This window comes from Vanacampus margaritifer, chromosome 17 (assembly GCF_051991255.1).
Source record: "Vanacampus margaritifer isolate UIUO_Vmar chromosome 17, RoL_Vmar_1.0, whole genome shotgun sequence".
NCBI classification, from domain to species: Eukaryota; Metazoa; Chordata; class Actinopteri; order Syngnathiformes; family Syngnathidae; genus Vanacampus; species Vanacampus margaritifer.
Genome location: NC_135448.1, coordinates 15,207,205 through 15,225,085, shown reverse-complemented (window position 1 = coordinate 15,225,085; position 17,881 = coordinate 15,207,205). Strand labels below are relative to the sequence as shown.

The 17,881-nt window shown below is 41.7% G+C and overlaps 1 protein-coding gene across 5 annotated transcripts in view; it reads right to left on the bottom strand.

The window, feature by feature from the left end:
- Window positions 1-17,881, bottom strand: part of LOC144037805 (uncharacterized) — a 96,923-nt gene that overhangs the window by 3,507 nt on the left and 75,535 nt on the right. For all 5 annotated transcript variants that reach the window (XR_013289044.1, XM_077549599.1, XM_077549600.1 and 2 more), the window contains exons 4-5: window positions 3,997-4,088; window positions 47-1,505 (exon numbers count right to left, since the gene is read on the bottom strand). The gene's annotated coding sequence lies outside the window, so the exon portion shown is untranslated. The remainder of the gene's footprint in view (window positions 1-46; window positions 1,506-3,996; window positions 4,089-17,881) is intronic.

Here is a 17,881-nt window from a genome sequence, read left to right as displayed (position 1 = left end):
CAACTACGACTGTAACAAGAATCTTCAAACACATCTCTTGTCAAACCTTTTGGTCATCTTGTCGAGATGAGTTGCGAACAGCAGGCGGAAGACGTCGACGTGATGCTGGCGAAGAAAGAAAGGTCGCTCGTTCAATTAGTCACAGCTTAAATAGGTTTGCGGTAACGACGTCATCACGTGGTGTGTTTTTTCCCCAAAAGCTTTATTTAACCAAGAGACCAAACAAAATGTAGTTCAACTGCATTTCTACCGGAAATCCCCAGTGTGACGCCGTATCCGCATGGACCTAATTGGACATTAATAACGATATCAAATAAATGCCTTTCATTGAAGCAACCACTGGAAAAAAAAAAATAAAACCTTTATTGCATAATACTTCAAAAATGCCTTCAGCCATGTGTGGTTAGTATCCACTTTACATACGTCATAAAAAAAAAAATATTGTTAATACTGCCATTTCAGCCTGACCGCCAAACCCATTCGTAACATCACATGACAAACATTAATCATCTGACGTCATCGGGAAGGTTAAGGTTTCCTGCCATCCGCAAGTTCCGCCTGACACGCCTCCGCATCAGTTCACGAGCACGGAAGCGTCATCAACTTCCTCGCTGTGGCGGCCAATTAAACCCCCCCCCCAAATCATCAATTGTGTCAGATGGGGGCCGGCGAGTCTGCTGGGCGGACATCCTTAAAGCAGTGACACATACTTTACCGGTTATATACATTACATCATGATTTTGTTGTTGTTTTCATGAACTTGCTTGAAAAGAGCCAGAAATGCAACACTCTATGCATTTCCAATGTTTACACATGATATAACTCGCCCGGGATTTTTTCACCAACTCCCATTTCACAGACAGGGATATGCTATAAAAACAGTCAATATTGAACAAAGTAGTTAATAACAATTAAAAACAACACTTTATATACTTCATCCGCTCTAACATAAGGCACGCCTTTGCGATCAAATTCAAATGCTACAACTACTACTGAGATATTAATTTCATGTGTTTTTACTGGATGTATCACAATATATTTTTGCTCAAGCATTATTGTATATAATGGCAGCATTGATTTTTTTTTTTTTTATCAGGCTCTTGAATTGTGCAAGTAATTCCTAATGTCAAGGCCAATGGTTAACGCCATTGCTGTATTCGTTTGTTTATAGTGTTAGGAAGATTTGTTTTCAACATATCTTAAGTTGTTTGCTGATAAAACAAATTATTTAGTACAACTACCTAAAGACAACACAGTTTAGGCTACACATTAGAGCTATTTCATTGTTAAAACATGACTTTGGTAGACTTGTTACTATTCTGCTGCATGTCTCGACATCTTTCTCTCAGTCTGAAAATATTACTGGGTATGAATATTTACAACAACAACATCTCAAAACTATGGATCAAAATCAAGTCCAGCCCAGGACACAAATGGAGCCACAGCTTGTAACTTTTTCACCACAATGGCCAGCTGTCATCAGGTTCTTCCACCTTGCGGCACCCCTGCAACACACAAAATGTCATCATAGCAGCCAACATTTTCTGGAATACTCACTAGGGTTTCCAATTAGGGTTTTACCTTAGGAATAGGGTTTTACATTAGGGGTGGGGTTTCAAACTAGGGTTTTACATTAGGGTTAGGGTTTCAAATTAGGGCTTTACATTAGGGTTTCATATTAGGTTTAGGGTTTCAAAATAGGGTTTTACATTACTGTTAGGGTTTCAAACTAGGCTTTCCAATTGGGATTAGGGTTTCATATTAGGGTTAGGGTTTCAAAATAGGGTTTTACATTACTGTTAGGGTTTCAAATTAGGGTTTCAAATTGGGATTAGGGTTTCTAACTAGGGTTTTACATTAGGGTTAGGGTTTCAAACTAGAGTTTTACATTAGGGTTACGTTTCAAATTAGGGCTTTACATTAGGGTTTCATATTAGGGTTAGGGTTTCAAAATAGGGTTTTACATTAGGGTTGGGGTTTCAAACTAGGGTTTTACATTAGGGTTAGGGTTTCATATTAGGGTTAGGGTTTCAAAATAGGGTTTCACATTACGGTTAGGGTTTCAAACTAGGGTTTCCAATTGGGATTAGGGTTTCACATTAGGGTTGGGGTTTCAAACTAGGGTTTTACATTAGGGTTATGGTTTCAAATTAGGGTAAGGGTTTCAAACTAGGCTTTTACATTAGGGTTGGGGTTTCAAAATAGGGTTTTACATTAGGGTTACGGTTTCAAACTAGGTTTTGTAAAACATTGGTGAGAACTCAGTGCATTTGTCTTTTCTTTTTAAGAGCTATTTAATCTTTAACATGAAGTAACTTGTGAAATTCTGCACTTTTTTAACACTGTAAAATACTACTTGACCCCAGTCTTCACAAATATATGAATTATTATTATTCTATTTATTACTGCTCAATTTTGGCGTGGACTGCCTTTCTGCGCAGTCTGGCGTTAGCGCCCTTCCCCTCCCAGCAGACTGAGGCTGGGGCCTTTTGAACATGAAGCAGTGACTAACGTAATGGCTGTGACACAGAGACGAGCCAAGGCACTCCATGTATCACCTCGGGGTGTCTTCAACCTCACATCTTCTCACGGCGCGGACAGTTAAGAGGCGTTGTCCGAGCTGCTCGGCTGTCACTGCACCTCGGGGTGTCCACTCGCAACAAGAAGGCGGTTATATATTTTCAGCGGGATTATTAATCTTTCCTGGAGCCCTTTGCCTTGATGTCTTCTCTCTCTGAGCTACACGGGAGGGGAGGGGGGGGGGTGGATGTGCTGGCCACCAGCCACGGCAGCGTGTTTGGTTGCGGTTCAGCGCGTTGCTCAAGGGTCACCTCGACGGTAGTCGGGAAGCAGACTACCAGTTGCGGTTTGTATTTATTCGCTGAGACCCTCTGCTTTCAAAACAAAAGCCCTTACAGATCATCTGCCAATTACGTTAATGTTTCAATGACTGCGATTTAACCGGCTGGTTTGTGGGTACATCTTCAGATGTGCTCACTCAGACACAAATGCGCAGTAATTCATACATTGTGGGTCCAGATGCTCACGTGAAGACTACAACCCCTTAAGCCACACTTAGGCTCTTTTCACACTGCACTTGCTCAGCGTGAAAGGGTTGTGCGGCGGCGCGGAAAGACGAAGAGCCCCTTGGTGGCCAGCGCGCCCTTACGTATTTGGGAGTACGGACATAGTAACCTGCCAAATGAAAACGGAGGCTTTTATGGCTGGTTTAGATGAGAAGTAGAGTGCGCCTCAAAAATATCTTCCATTGTTGGAAAAAGAAAGCCTTTTCAGATTTTTCAAACAGAGGAAGTGAGCAGCATAAAAGGCCAGCGTTGTTTTTTTTATTTTTTAAAGTAAAGTAAAAAGGCATTTTATATTCTGTTTTAAATCCAATGCACTCTTACTTATCACCAGGCACTATAACTGAAAATCCCACAATTGAACCCATTTTCAAAACTATTCGTCCCACTGGTTCCGTGCGCAATAAAAGCCTTATTTGGCCGTCACTAATACTCAGGGTGTGAAAATTAGCACGTTAATAGCGTAGTGCATTCTGTTACTTAATTATTTTCATCGTCACTTAACCTGTTCTCAATACGAAAAGAAAAATGGCTGTTGCCGTAACCAATGTTCAACAAGACACACTACTTCCATCTAGTGGCAGAAAAATGACCTCAGCACAAATCAATAATCCTTCTTCCAATACAGCACATCTTTTCAACTTCAATTTCTTGAAATTACTGTATTAATGAACTGCAAGACACAGCCATGTTTTTCTTAGGTTTACATATTTTCCCACTTTTATGTTAATTAACTAGTATGAAAATTTTTTAAAAAAAATGATTTTATTGTACATTTAGAACTAATATAAAATGTGTGATTAATTAGCAATTATTATTGAAAACATGCCATTATTTAAGGTTAAAATTTATATGTGTTTATATAATTTATAATTTGTACATCTACATATATGTTGCGTCTGAATTTACTTACTTCCTTAAGGACTCCAGTCTGATTGCTTCACCACCAGGCCATTGTGGGGGTGAGGGTAGCTGGGCCACGTGCGCTTTTGTCTTTTCTTTTACCTGCACGAAAGGTAAAATGTGAAATTACTTTAATAACGACTACACTGCAATAAAAAAAAAAAAAAATGCACATCAAGGGCTAACCCCCTTTAGAAAGTTAAGCAATCGTATTATGTTATCTACTATTTAAATGGCCCTGAAAAATATCCCAATCTGATAGCCACACATAGGCCTATTTTACAATCGGACCTGCATTTAGGTGACATTGTATTTGCTCCCAAAAACGTATAAATATGTTCAATTTTAAATGTTTTAAGTGTCCCAAAGACATAATATAATGTATATATATATATATATACATACACATATAAACCTACATACATATATATATTTATTTATATATATGTACGTATATTGCTACCCCTCGGTTAAAGAAAGAAAAGAGGGGGTCGGGGGGTGATATACTACTACTACTATTAATAATAATAATAATGGCTAAAACCTTACTAAAAATGAACTAATGAAAACCATGCCGCTTCTTTTATACATACAAGTATTGTATTTAAAAGTGTTCTCACTTTGAAATAAGATGTGTTCCTCTAAACGAAGAACACATTCGCTGCCTTCCGGGCTTCCTGCTCTCTGAATGTTGGATGAGCACGCACAGCAAGCTCTACATTTGCTCTTAAACCCAACACTTCCTGTCGGAAATGGCCCGCAGCAGCAGCAGGGAGCTGAGCACTTATGTGATCTTCAACATACAGATTGTGTCGGATTTACAGACGCTGTTCTTACATGAAAACACTTTGAGATGGCATGTGTGGAGGAAGACAAAGGAATGTAATGTTTTTTTTTTTTGTTTTTTTTTTAACCATTGTGGATCAGGTACTCTCTGTTCTGCGTGCTGTGGAAATCGCTCAAGGATGGCGGGTGGAAACGCATTTTAACCCTCCATGTCGAAATCCATCAATCCATTGAAGCCGCGGGCAAAGGCCAGCCTCCGCAGCTTCCACAAACATACATGACATGCGCACGTAAATACTGATATTCATGTTATTAGGTTACCTTTAGCTAGCTGCTAATACACCAACGTCGTCAATCAAACCAAATGTCATATTTAGCCAGCAAACCAAATTGTTGAATGGGTTCTCTCATTGGATTGTGCAGCCGCATCTCATATTCTGACGTTTGTGACTTGATCGTATTTCATCCCATCAAGTATGTAAAGTAGACGAGCGCAGCCCAAATCCATAAAGGTTTGCTACATACGTTGCATTAAGCGCCGTCTCAAATCTCCATTTAAAAAGACACCTGAAATACCTCCGAGTGTTGACGGTATTCCTCTTTCCTTCACTCTTTACAAAAAAAAAAAAATAATAATCTATTTGGAGAGTAAAGTGTTTGCACAGGCGATTAACTCCAGCTAATGATAATAAATTAGCGTTGCATCGCTCCACCTGCTCAACAAATGCACGTCTCCAGTGTCTCCGTATAACTCTGGGTAAATCTTTCACCCCATCTCCATTACTTTTTTTTAGCAAAGATAATGTGTTTGTTTAAGAGAGTGGAAAGTAGATAGGTTAATAGGGTGGAAAGTGTTAGAGATGCTTCAAACTTATTTAGACTCTCTTGTAAATGTTCATTAAAAGTAAAATAAATAAAATAAATAAAGAAATTATACAGTGGGGCGGGGGTGGGGTGGAGGCGTGGTTTTAAATATATGAGATTTATCTATGCCACGGGTCTAATGAATGGAGATAGCAAATTATGGTAGTCTTATCTATTCATTGCTCTAAATCAAATATGTTAAAATATTGAATGCAAACCCATTTACTGTACATGAACGCAACAGATACAAAGGCAAGTAGCTGACTGATTATCTCTCCGTGAATAATGATAGTTTTTTTTGGAAGCTGACGTCTTTGTCATGTGTAAAATATTAATTGGGAGGTCAAAATGGACTAGTGTGTCCATGATTTGACGTCTCTGTATACAATCCAATGTGGTTGTAACATAATAGTCTGGAGTGCACTGCTTATCTCGGCAGTCTCCACCAGTATGTGGTCTGAAGATCATGTCGTTACTAGCAATGGAGTTCTCAAGATTGGCATTGGTCTTAAGATCGCTTTTTAAGGGTCTTGGTCTCATCTCGGAATCAAAGGCATTTTTTACTCGGCCTTATCTCAGTCTTGGACGGGGTGGACCATGGATCTTTGAACAAGTCCTGTCACTGTCTTGACCTTGAAAAGTTTTGGTCCTGTCTTGGTTTTGACCTCCAAAAGACTTGGTTTCGTCTCTGTCTCTACATGCAAAACTCTTGGTTCCGTATCAGTCTCGACCACCAAAAGTCTTGGTCTTGTCACTGTCTCGACCTCCAAAAGTCTTGGTCCTTTCTCAGTTTTGACCTCCAAAAGTCTTGGTGACGTCTCAGTTTTAACCTCCAAAAGTCTTGGTTCCGTCTCAGTCTCGACCTCCAAAAGTCTTGCATTTGTCACTGTCTCGACCTCCAAAACTCTTGGTCCTGTCTTTGTTTTGACATCCACAAGTCTTGGTTCCATCTCAGTCTCCACCTCCAAAAGTCTTGCATTTGTCACTGTCTTGACCTCCAAAAGTCTTGGTCATGTCTTGGTTTTGACCTCCAAAAGTCTTGCATTTGTCACTGTCTTGACATCCAAAAGTCTTGGCTCTGTCTCAGTCTCGATTCCAAAAGTCTTGGTCCTGTCTTGGTTTTGACCTTCAAAAGTCTTGGTTCCATCTCAGTCTCTACCTCCAAAAGACTTGGTTTTGTCTTGATTTCGACCTTGATACTCTCTAGTCTCAATAATGTCTCAGTTGGTGTGATCTTGATTACAACGCTAGTTATTGCGTGCAACATGTCACCGTTAATGTTTGATTGGTTAAACCAATCGTACAATAGTAAAAACACGACACTATTAAAATATTCTACAAAACAATCTAATAAAATCACACAAAAGCAATCAATGACAAAAAAGACTGAACTGAATGCATGAGAATTCTAGTCAGTTACGACTAAGCAAGAAAGTAAGCAGTCATCCTTCAAGCATCGACTGACACAACTCATTAGAAAAGTCCGGTAATGTGTCCAAATATTGCGATTCCTAATTCGGTCATTAGTGGGGTCCTGCCTCCAGACTCAAACATTCGCAGCCTTAGCTGATGGAAGGACTGTCATCATTTTTGCAACTATAAAGTGGTGAGAGAGTGCGGACAGAAGGCATTGCAATAAACATTCACCGAGAATGACTCAGTGATTAAAGCTCCTTGGCTTTCCTTAAGTCAGCCATCAAGGTCTGGTTTTATTACGACGTGGCGCACGATGATTGCCTGTTGATTAAAAGTTAGACGACTCATTGACATCCTTGAAGTGTGTCAGTCTATGACCTCAACATCCTTGCTAACTTATAATAGTGCAAACAGGTGGCCGTCTTTTAGCGACGCAATCACAAAGCATATTATGTTGGAGTCATTTTCTCACCGGCGCTTAGCTCAACAATCTCAATCATTGTGGCTGATAAACTCCCTTGCTTTTCGCTCCTCATCTGTGCAGTGATGAAGGATGAATGAGGCAAAAGCTAACTTGTACAGCACATTGTATGCCTCTTGCATCTGTTTGGGGGGGTAAATATTGCGCTATGACTGTAGTTTGCGGCTGTCCTTAATGGTCAAGACCAGAACCAACCAAGATTTTTGGACATCAAAACTGAGACAAGATCAAGACTGTATTTATCAAATAGACAAAATGCCGAGTATCTTTTTTTTTTTTTTTTCTGCGCTTGCAACATAAAACAAATTCTGTTATGTTGCTTTTGACATAACAATGAAATAAAGCTCTTATCTAGGGGGCACGGCACTCCAGGCGACACCAGGAAGGCAGCGTTAGTGCTGGCCTGGTCTTGACCGGTCTTGATAAATAAATAAAAAATCCCGAGTCCGCCCTGTCGAAGATCGAGATAAGACCGAGTACAGACGCTCCCCACCTTACGAACGAGTCACGTTCCGGACGATCGTTCGTAAGGTGAATTTGTTCGTAAGTTGCTTCAGTGCTATATTTTGTATTATAATTTATGTTTAAAGCCTATATAAGTATATTGAAGGTTTATATAAGTATGTTTAAGGCTTGTACAAGTAACCTGCATTGGTTTGTACTGAAAAAAACTTTTAATAAAATGGAGAGAATACGTACAGTACTGTACTGTACTATGTATGTTAGAGAGAGAGAGCGAGACACACACACACAGTATGTACATGTACGTAATAAGATAAATAAAATGAAGTTTAACTTAACTTACTTCTTTCCGAACATTTTTCGACATACTGTACGCGCAGAAATGTTCTTATGTACCGTTGTTCGTAACTCGAATGTTCGTAAGTAGGGGAGCGTCTGTACAAATGCCTTCGATTCCGAGATGATACCGAGACCCTTACAAAAGACCGGTCTCGAGACCAAGACCCAACTTGAGAACTACAACGCTAGGTCAGACATAATGATTACTCAACAAATTTCCCCAATTTTGATATTTTACTGTTAGCTACAGTAAGAGGAGGAAAAAAGTGTGATCTGTGTTTTTGACAATTTTCCCGAGAACGCTGGTTGCAATTTAGTGTCTAGTGTCTCCATGTCCGATTCTTCCTAGGGTTAACACACATACACAAAGTATGCAAAACACTTGTCACATGACCAGCCAGCTAAACTTGATTATTATGCTTCTGCCTCAAGAGGAATGCAATTGAAATGGAAATCAAAGATGCAAGAAGTGCAATAAAAGAAGCAAAGGTGGAAAAGGGGCTGAGTATGACACATGGCGGGGGAGGGTGTCGGGTCGACTACCAGGAATGTGAGGATGAACCAACAATGTGTTGAAGAATTTGGAAACCAAGTGGAGAGGTACATGATTTGGCTTTCCTTCCCACTGGCTGCCTCCGTACTCCCGTCTCCTTCCCCAGAGATGACAATAAGACGGAAAAAACACTTGCGAGTGAAATGGTGTGAGAGAAACAGTGTGAGAGCAAGTGGCAAGGTTCACAAAGAAAATGGCATTTCTCTCGGGAGGGGGGGGGGGTGTTGGCAGGCAGCCTCTTGCGTTTATTTGATGAGACGCAGAAGAAGCAGGGTGAAGATATAGGCAGTAAGACGGAAGATAGAAAGGTCAAAGGGAAGATGGATAAAAAGCATTTTGGTTTTCGGTTACGCCGTTTGACCTTTCTAACAAATGGACACGAGTCCCTTTTTCAGCGCTGTCCATTTCGTTTCTGAGCCTTAGGAACAGATACCGTTGGGTCCCTAATCAAATGCTAATAAGCAAACATTCGCCACTTCAACATTGTTTTGAGTAGAGAATCATAGCTTTAGAGCTTATGGTATCCTTTAGGCTTTTTGAGGTATTAGCCTTGCCACGTTCGTCATAGGAGTGGGCTCATGGGAAAATAATTTTCTACCGTTAACTAATTCACTGCCATCGACGGCTATCGACGTCAACAATTCATTTGAACTATTTCTATTAGTTTAACTTTTTTTTTTCTTTTGTTAACAAGAGTATTAAAACCTAGATTTTTTTTTATTGCACATTTAGAACAGGCATAACATTTGTGATTAATTGTGAGTTAACTAGCAAAATCATGCGATTAATTACGATTACAAATTTTAATCGCATGACGCCCAGAATTTTTTAATAATCTTTAAGTCGCGTCAGGAGATTTAAAATGTTTTATTGTAATTAATCGCATGACTTCAATAGTTAACTCATGATTAATCACACATTTTATATCTGCTCTAAATGTACACACACACAAAAATCGAGGTGTTCATACTTGTTAACAAAAGTGAGGGTGTCATGTTTACTTTCAGTCTTGTTTACTCCCTGTCATGTTTTCCCCTTGTCTTGTCATTTCCTGTTTTATTGTGAAAAGTCTGACTCCTCTCGTTTCTGGTCACTTGCCCTTCCTCGTGTGGTGTCTGTGTCAACCCTGATTGTGTCCACCTTTCCCCATTACCCTCATGTGTCATCCAATCAGTGCCCTCAGCCAGGTGTGTCTTGTCATGTCATTAGTGTTGGTGTATTTAGTCGGTTGTCTCCCCCCTGTCAGTGTCGGTTCATTTTTGCTGTTGCCACGTTCGTAAGTCTTTTGCCACGTCACGCTGACCTCTTCGCCTTATCCGGATCCATGTCATGTTGTTAGTCTCGCCTTAGTTGTTTTTTCATGTTTTGCTTCAGGTTTTGTTAGTTCCATTTGTTTTGTACTTTGAAGTTAGCTTTTTTTTTAGTAGATATTAAAACCTCTTTTGGACTGCACCTCTGCCTCCTTGCTCTGCCTTCCCGCATCTGGGTCCTAAAGCCCACCTTACTGACAGAGGGGAAAAATTAAACTAATATCAATTGGTCAAATGCCGTCCGGCATAGGGCAGTCAGGTGATCACATGACGTCGGTCTAAATACATGATCGGTTTTGCGTTCAATTGGAAACCCTGTTCGAAAGCACGACACACACACACACACACATCGCCATTGCACAAATAGACGTAGTTTTCGCACAATGAATAGGCAAGAAGAAATGTTTTTTTTCTGTTGGGATGGATAGTAATAAAAGAAAAGCAATCTATTTCAACCTACTTTTTCCCAGTGATGATGTATCCTCATCGAGGAACAAATATGAAGCCTGCACTCACTTCCTACTTGACCCATTAGTTCACACCTGTGGGAGAGAGGATTATTTTTTTTCCCCTTCTCCCTTCACTGCGTTCTCCGATTGCACGCTCAATTAAACCGTGCACCCCCGTTAAGGCTCCTGCTTTCTCACCGGAGCAGATTACAGATGTTGTTGGATGAAACGTGTACTTATTGAAATGCGGCGCTGTAATTTATTCTGACAGGCAGTTATTGGGTTGATTTAAAAGTGAACAGTGAAGGAGAGGTTATTACGATCGATGCAACGCGTGCACAATAAAGCACTGGAATAAAAAGGACGGGGATTATGTACGGCTTCTCTGGAGCCCGGCCCAACTGGCGTCAGGGGGTAATTCCAAATAATAAATCTATGAGGTCCATGCCTTCAACTCAAGAAGCTTGTACAAACCACGATCACCTCTCAGAGATGACGTTTTAGCGTCCGAGATTGTCATTTTGAAGCGGTCGGACTTTCCTCCGAACAATCGGAAAGCTCTAGCAGGATGGAGGTGAAAAGAGAATCTGTAAAAATGCGAGATGGAGTGAAAATAGGGAAAAAGATGTGACTACAGACGCTCCCCACCTTACGAACGAGTTACGTTCCGGACGATCGTTCGTAAGGTGAATTTGTTCGTAAGTTGCTTCAGTGCTATATTTTGTATTATAATTTATGTTTAAAGCCTATATAAGTATATTGAAGGTTTATATAAGTATGTTTAAGGCTTGTATACAAATAAACTGCATTGGTTTGTACTGAAAAAAACTTTTAATAAAATGGAGAGAATACGTACAGTACTGTACTGTACTACGTATGTTAGAGAGAGAGAGCGAAAGACAAACACACAGTATGTACATGTACGTAATAAGATAAATAAAATGAAGTTTAACTTACTTTTGGAAGATGTACTCTATGCTTAAGGAGATGATGGAGGAGGAGGAAGAGGAGGATTTTATATCATGAGAGATTCTTCGTCGCTTCAAAAGTTATTTCCTGCTTCATGGGGACCGGCGTTTTCTTCCTCCTCCTCCTCGCCACGTTGCTCAGCCTCCAATGAGCTCTCGCAGCGCCAATCGTCGGTATTAGCGGCGGAAAGAAGCACTACGCGCAATACAAAATCTAACTTACAGCATTTCTTTCCGAACATTTTTCGACATAATGTACGCGCAGAAATGTTCGTATGTACCGTTGTTCGCAACTCGAATGTTCGTAAGTAGGGGAGCGTCTGTATATCATAATGCGAAGAAAGAAAGGTCATCGCAATACCAATAATACCGATAGACAAAACATTTTCCTCGCAGGGTCTTTTGTTAGCACGATTCCCTCCAATAAATGTGTTCAGGGTTTAAAGGTAAAGCTAATATCCATATTCACTTACAGCCATTTGATCAAGCACTAAAATCAAGTTATTTCCTCCAAAAAATCCTAAATCAAACTTCTTGAGAATGACAAGTGATTCTCAGGGTGAAGGTGAAACCTTGAGCCTCGCCGTGTAACAAAGTTGTGATATTTGAAGTATACGCGCCAAAACTAGGGCGTCTCCTAGAGCACCTGCTATTTCGGTTGACGTTTGTGGAACGGCAGACGGCGTGAAGCGACCGCTTGATCCGAAATATCCATCACAGGGGTGGCGGTGATGAATCTGCCCTCAGCGAGTCCCATTAACAACATTGTGTGTGCCAGTCCCGGCTTTGCTAAGAGTTAGAAGATTAAATGGAGTCTTTTGGGCTCAGTTCAGACAAGACAGTCAAAACCATCAGAAATAAACATTACATAGTGAGATCGTAATGTTTTATCATTAGAAGGGGTTGTGTTGGACAATTCATCCAAAGATTAACGTATGCTGAACAATTTGGGGTTAATAACATGATGACTAAAAATCAACCAAATGTTCAATTATGGTCAATAAATTCTCAAGGCACTTGCTTAAAAGTGACATGAGAAAATCAACCAGAAGTAATTAAGACAATCCCTGTTTCAATAAACAGTGATCATCATCCACAAATTGATGTCGATCAACCTTTTTGAAACCAAGAGCTACTTCTCAGTTACTGATAAATGCCAAGCGTTATCACTTTTATACACACTTAAACAAATTTGCTCAAATTACCTCTATGTTGTTATTAATTACGGCTAATCATCATTGTGAAGACACTGATTATGTTAATGGTTTAAAATGATCAACAAGGTAGGAAAAAAAATACTGAACGCAACACTATTTTTTTTTTATAAATTTCAGTAAATGTTCCTTGGAAATCTCAATTGGGGTCGGAGCGACCATCAGGAATTTCCCAAATTGCAGAAATGGGCAGAAGTCTCTAAGGCATAAAGTCCAAGTCAAGTCTCATGTCCTTTGACCCATAAATCCAAGTCAAGTCTTTAGGTTCCAAGTCAAGTCCCTGACCACGAGTCAAGTCCAAAACTTGGCCTCGCTTGTGTCTTGTGCGTCATTAACATTTGGACGTAGTTCAGGCACATGGAAAAGTAGGGAGAGAGAGAGAGAGAGAGAGAGAGAGAGAGAGAGAGAGAGAGAGAGAGAGAGAGAGAGAGAGAAGAGACGGACAACTTGTGAGGCGACACCTGAGCCGCACGCACACATGCACATATTTGGAGTAAGGAGAAGAAATGAGAGCTAGCCACAATGTAGAGACTTGTAATATTATGAGTCCAAGTCTCCAGTCTTTAAAGTTAACTCTTTGACTGCCAGACGCTTTTTGACTGATCTTTCAAGGTCCACAGAAAATTGTGTTTGGACTATGGAAACACACATACTACCAAATGAAAGATTGGACTCTCATCTTTCATCAGAAAAAAAAGTTTGTTTCTACCTTATTCCGTTTTTCAGTAATCAACAATAGAAAATGGTTAGTTTCACCTCTGTTTTGAAAAAAAAACGTCTTTTAACGTCTTTGGCACTCCTCCGTAGGATTTTACTAAACGTTATTTAACGTTTTTGGCAGTCAAGGAGTTAAAGTACCACTGATTGTCACACCCACCTAAAGTGGGGCGAAATTCTTTCTCCGCATTTCACGAATCTCCCGAGGGAGTGGTGAGCAGCAGCAGGAGCCGTGCACAGGAATAATTTTTTGGTGATCTAACCCCCCCCAATTCCAACCCTTAATGCTGAGTGTCAAACAGGGAGGCAAATGGGTCTATGACCTGGCCGGGGACTGAACCCACAACCTCCCAGTCTCAGGGCAGACACTCTACCGCTAGGCCTCTGAGCTGGTGGACGAGTGTAAGTCGAGTTGCACGTCTCAAAAAATAGCAACTTGAGTCTATCGGGGCCCAAGTTGCGAGTCCCCGTCTCTGCCGAACGGCCTATCCATTTTCGGGGCCAGTATTTTTTTAGTACAGACCCGCAGGCGACTCATGAGGTCTTTGGGGGCAACTTTGTGCCCGCAGGCTCAAAGCCTGAGGTAGAAGACAGCCGTCATACTGTCTGACAAACAATCTTTACGTAACATTCTTTAAAGATTGGAATCCTTTCTCTTTTTTTTCTTCACAAGTTGTCCCTTCCTTGAAAAGGATCCAGGCCTTCATTCCGCCTGAGCTTTTCAAATCTGATTCAGGATGACATAATTAGACTTTGGATGAGATATTTGCTGGCCTCAGAAGTGATGCCCTAGTTAGGGGATGCGTTGCATGGGAAGTTATGGAGTGTAGAGAAGGAAAGCAATGGCTTCTCACTCTGTTCGTTCCCGTAAAAGCACAGTTCAAGGACAGCTGTTAGCGACGGTTTTGTACTTTTTTTACTTTACAGCAGTCTACAAAAAAAAAAAACACTCTCAACTTAACAGCGTCCTTCAGTCTCTCCTTCTCGCAGGCCTTCCAGCGCTTCGGCACTGACATGCACACCAACTTGCACCAACACCTGCTTCTCTTCTCTCGGCCATCCGGGCTTGGCTCGCTTTCAATCGCTGTTTATTTGAGTGGCGGCTCTGAAATGCTCGCATGTGAATCGCCGAGCGCGCCTGCGAGAAAAACACAAGCCTTTGTCTCTGGCTTCGTGTCAAATTACCCCCCCCCCCCCCCCCCGGTTGTGGCAAAATGTCTTTTTAATGAAAACTGCTCCGTCTCATCACTCAGTGAGCATCTAATGGATCCAGTCTTGCTGCAGGTACCCGCGAAAGGTAAAGATGTCTGGTACCGGCAAGCCAAATCGTGAGGACTTTAGCAATTAACACAATTTTTTTTTCTTTTCAAGCACGAGCGCGCGCACTATACATTTCAGCCGCCCTCAGAGTTCACCAAGTCCAGACGTGTCCAATTACTATGGCCTCTCTTGCTCCCGTGGCAGACAAGAAGAGTGGGCGTTGTTAGCGGGATAGTTTGGAATTCAATTAATCATCATGAAGCTGTGAGGTGTGAACACACAAGAGAACAAAGTGAAATCGACTTGTTAATCAGAACTAACAGCGGGAAATCAGAATACATGAATGGCAGAGTAAGTGAATCGAACCAGGGAATTGAAATATCTGTTTGGAGTTCACATGTTCCGTTTGCATAGAGTACTCAGTTTTGCCCCGATACCCTTAAAATGCGCTTCCTCGGTTGATTAAAGACTCTAAATTGATTTTTCTGAATGGCTTGAACTGGAGAAACGTCCAGTCCAGGGTGTACCCTCTTCTCGCCCCAATCAGTCAGATGGCAGAGGGTCCAGTTACCTGCGACCCTCATGGGGGCAAGCAGTATAAAACAGGCTTCCCGATTCCTGGTCCTCGTGGGCCGCAGTCCTGCCGGTTTTAGATGTTTCTGTCGTCCAACAGACCTGATTCTGTACATCAGGACCAGGCTTCTGCACAGATTGCTGATAAGCTGATTATATGAATCCGGTATAGTGGAGGACGGAAACATCGAAAACTTGCAGGACCTCGACGACCAGGATTGGGGAAGCCTGAAGATGGATCCCTGGACAGTCATTTTAAACCTTAGGGACCTTTAGCTTCGGTAGATTCACACAGTACCGGTCAAAAATCCAGTCCGCCGAGGTATGATCTCGCAAACACAAAGACGATTAAGCTCTTCTGGGTATGCACCGTTGGTTAATAAGTGTTTCCTATGAGGAGACGGAAGTGTTTAAGGTGGCAAGGAAATACTTCGGTTCGGAAAATAATCCTTGTCGTCTGGAAAACCCATATATATATATATATATATATAAACTAAAATCAACAACATTGGAAAAGCTGCCCACAGCCCAAAGATGGCTGATAGCCTCTGGCATACCCGCGAGCTGCGACCCTATAACCAGTTCAGAAAATGGATGGATGAACATCGGGCAGGATATTATTTAATTTATCGCCGCATCCTTGTCCGTCAGAGACGTTGTTTGGTTGGCTACAATCAATACAAGTCAATTGCATCGAGAGACGGTTTCCCTCACATAAAAATCCTTGGTCCTACATTCGTTTTGGACCCTATTATCTGGACAAATTCACTTTTAAGACACCTCAGACAAGGATAATCTTATAAGACAGTGTTTCGCAACGCTGGTCCTCGGGGCACACTATCCAGCCTGTTTTCCATGTCTCCCTATTCCAACGCCGCTGAGGATGGCAGCTTGATGAGCTGTCATTGGAATCATCTGTGTTGGAATAGGGAGACATTAACTCTTTGACTGCCAGACGTTTTCAGGAAAGGGATGCCGTGGGTGCCAGCCGATTTAAGCATTTTTGACTGATCTTTCGAGGTCCACAGAAAATTATGTGTTTGGACTATGGAAACACCAAATGAAAGATTGGACTCTCATCTTTCATCAGAAAAAAAAAATTGTTTCTACCTTATTCCGTTTTTCAGTAATCAACAATAGAAAATGGTTAGTTTCACCTCTGTTTTGAAAAAAAAAACATCTTTTAACGTCTTTGGCACTCCTCCATAGGATTTTACTAAACGTTATTTAACGTTTTTGGCAGTCAAAGAGTTGAAAGCAGGCTGGATCGTGTGCTCACGTTGGACCATGGTTGAGAAACGCCGTTAGAAGACAATCTTGTAAGACAAGAGAATCTTGGGCGTTTGGGACAAAAGCAGGACAAAAACAGCTCAATTGTCTTAATGCGAGTATCCGGCCTTCGCCAGCGCCAACTTGAAGATATTTTAAGCCTAAACGAAGACACAATGACAAAATTCCCCATCCTTTATCTCGTGTTCATTCAATGTCTTTCCTTCACTTAACCGGCTTGACTTGCTTCTCGTTGCCAAGTGGCGGATTTGCGTGCTCATCCTGAACCCCCCCCCCCCACACACACACACCCAAAAAGGAGGGTGCATCATCAGCTCCCTCTCTCATCCAGCCTGAGTCGTTCCCTCTCCAGAATTGCCACACGACACCGTGCCTACCCAAACCGGACTGCTCGCCATCATCCCTCATCTACTCAGCCACTCATTCCATAATCTTTGGCTCGCTGCTCTGCGCTTCTCCTCGTTCAGTGTTGCAGATCTGGATAGAAACAAGGTCAAGGTTTTGCCACTTAGAGGACTATAGTAAGCTTTAAGGATGCTTAAAGATGACACCGTGTGCTGATTTTTCAAATACTGCTCCGTTGCACATCTGTAATCGAACGCTTTATCCATCCATCCATCCATTTTCTTGGCCGCTTTTCCTCAAAAGGGTCGCGGGGGTGCTGGAGCCTATCCCAGCTGGCTTCGGGCAGTAGGCGGGGTACACCCTGAACTGGTTGCCAGCCAATCGCAGGGCACACAGAGACGAACAACCACACTCACATTCACACCTAGGGACAATTTGGAGTGTTCAATTAACCTGCCATGCATGTTTTTGGAATGTGGGAGGAAACCGGAGTACCCGGTGAAAACCCACGCAAGCACGGGGAGAACATGCAAACTCCAGCCAGGAAGGCCGAAGCCCGGACTCGATCTCACGTCCTGTGCACTGGGAGGCGGACGTGCTAACCAGTCAGCCACCGTGCTGCCCCTCGAACGCTTTAATATACTCTTGAAACAAACACAGCTTGCTTACTTTGGTTTTCACTTTGCGAATAAGATTAAGCTTCTTGAGCTTATTCAAAGACTTTTTTTTCCCCCTCCACATTGAATCAAATCAAACATTGCTGTTTTTGTTAAGTCTGGCAAACATGGCACATGAGCACGGCAACAGCCCTGGATTTGGAAGTGATGGAAAGAAGTTTATAAAAACAGAATGAGAGAGAATGATAGAG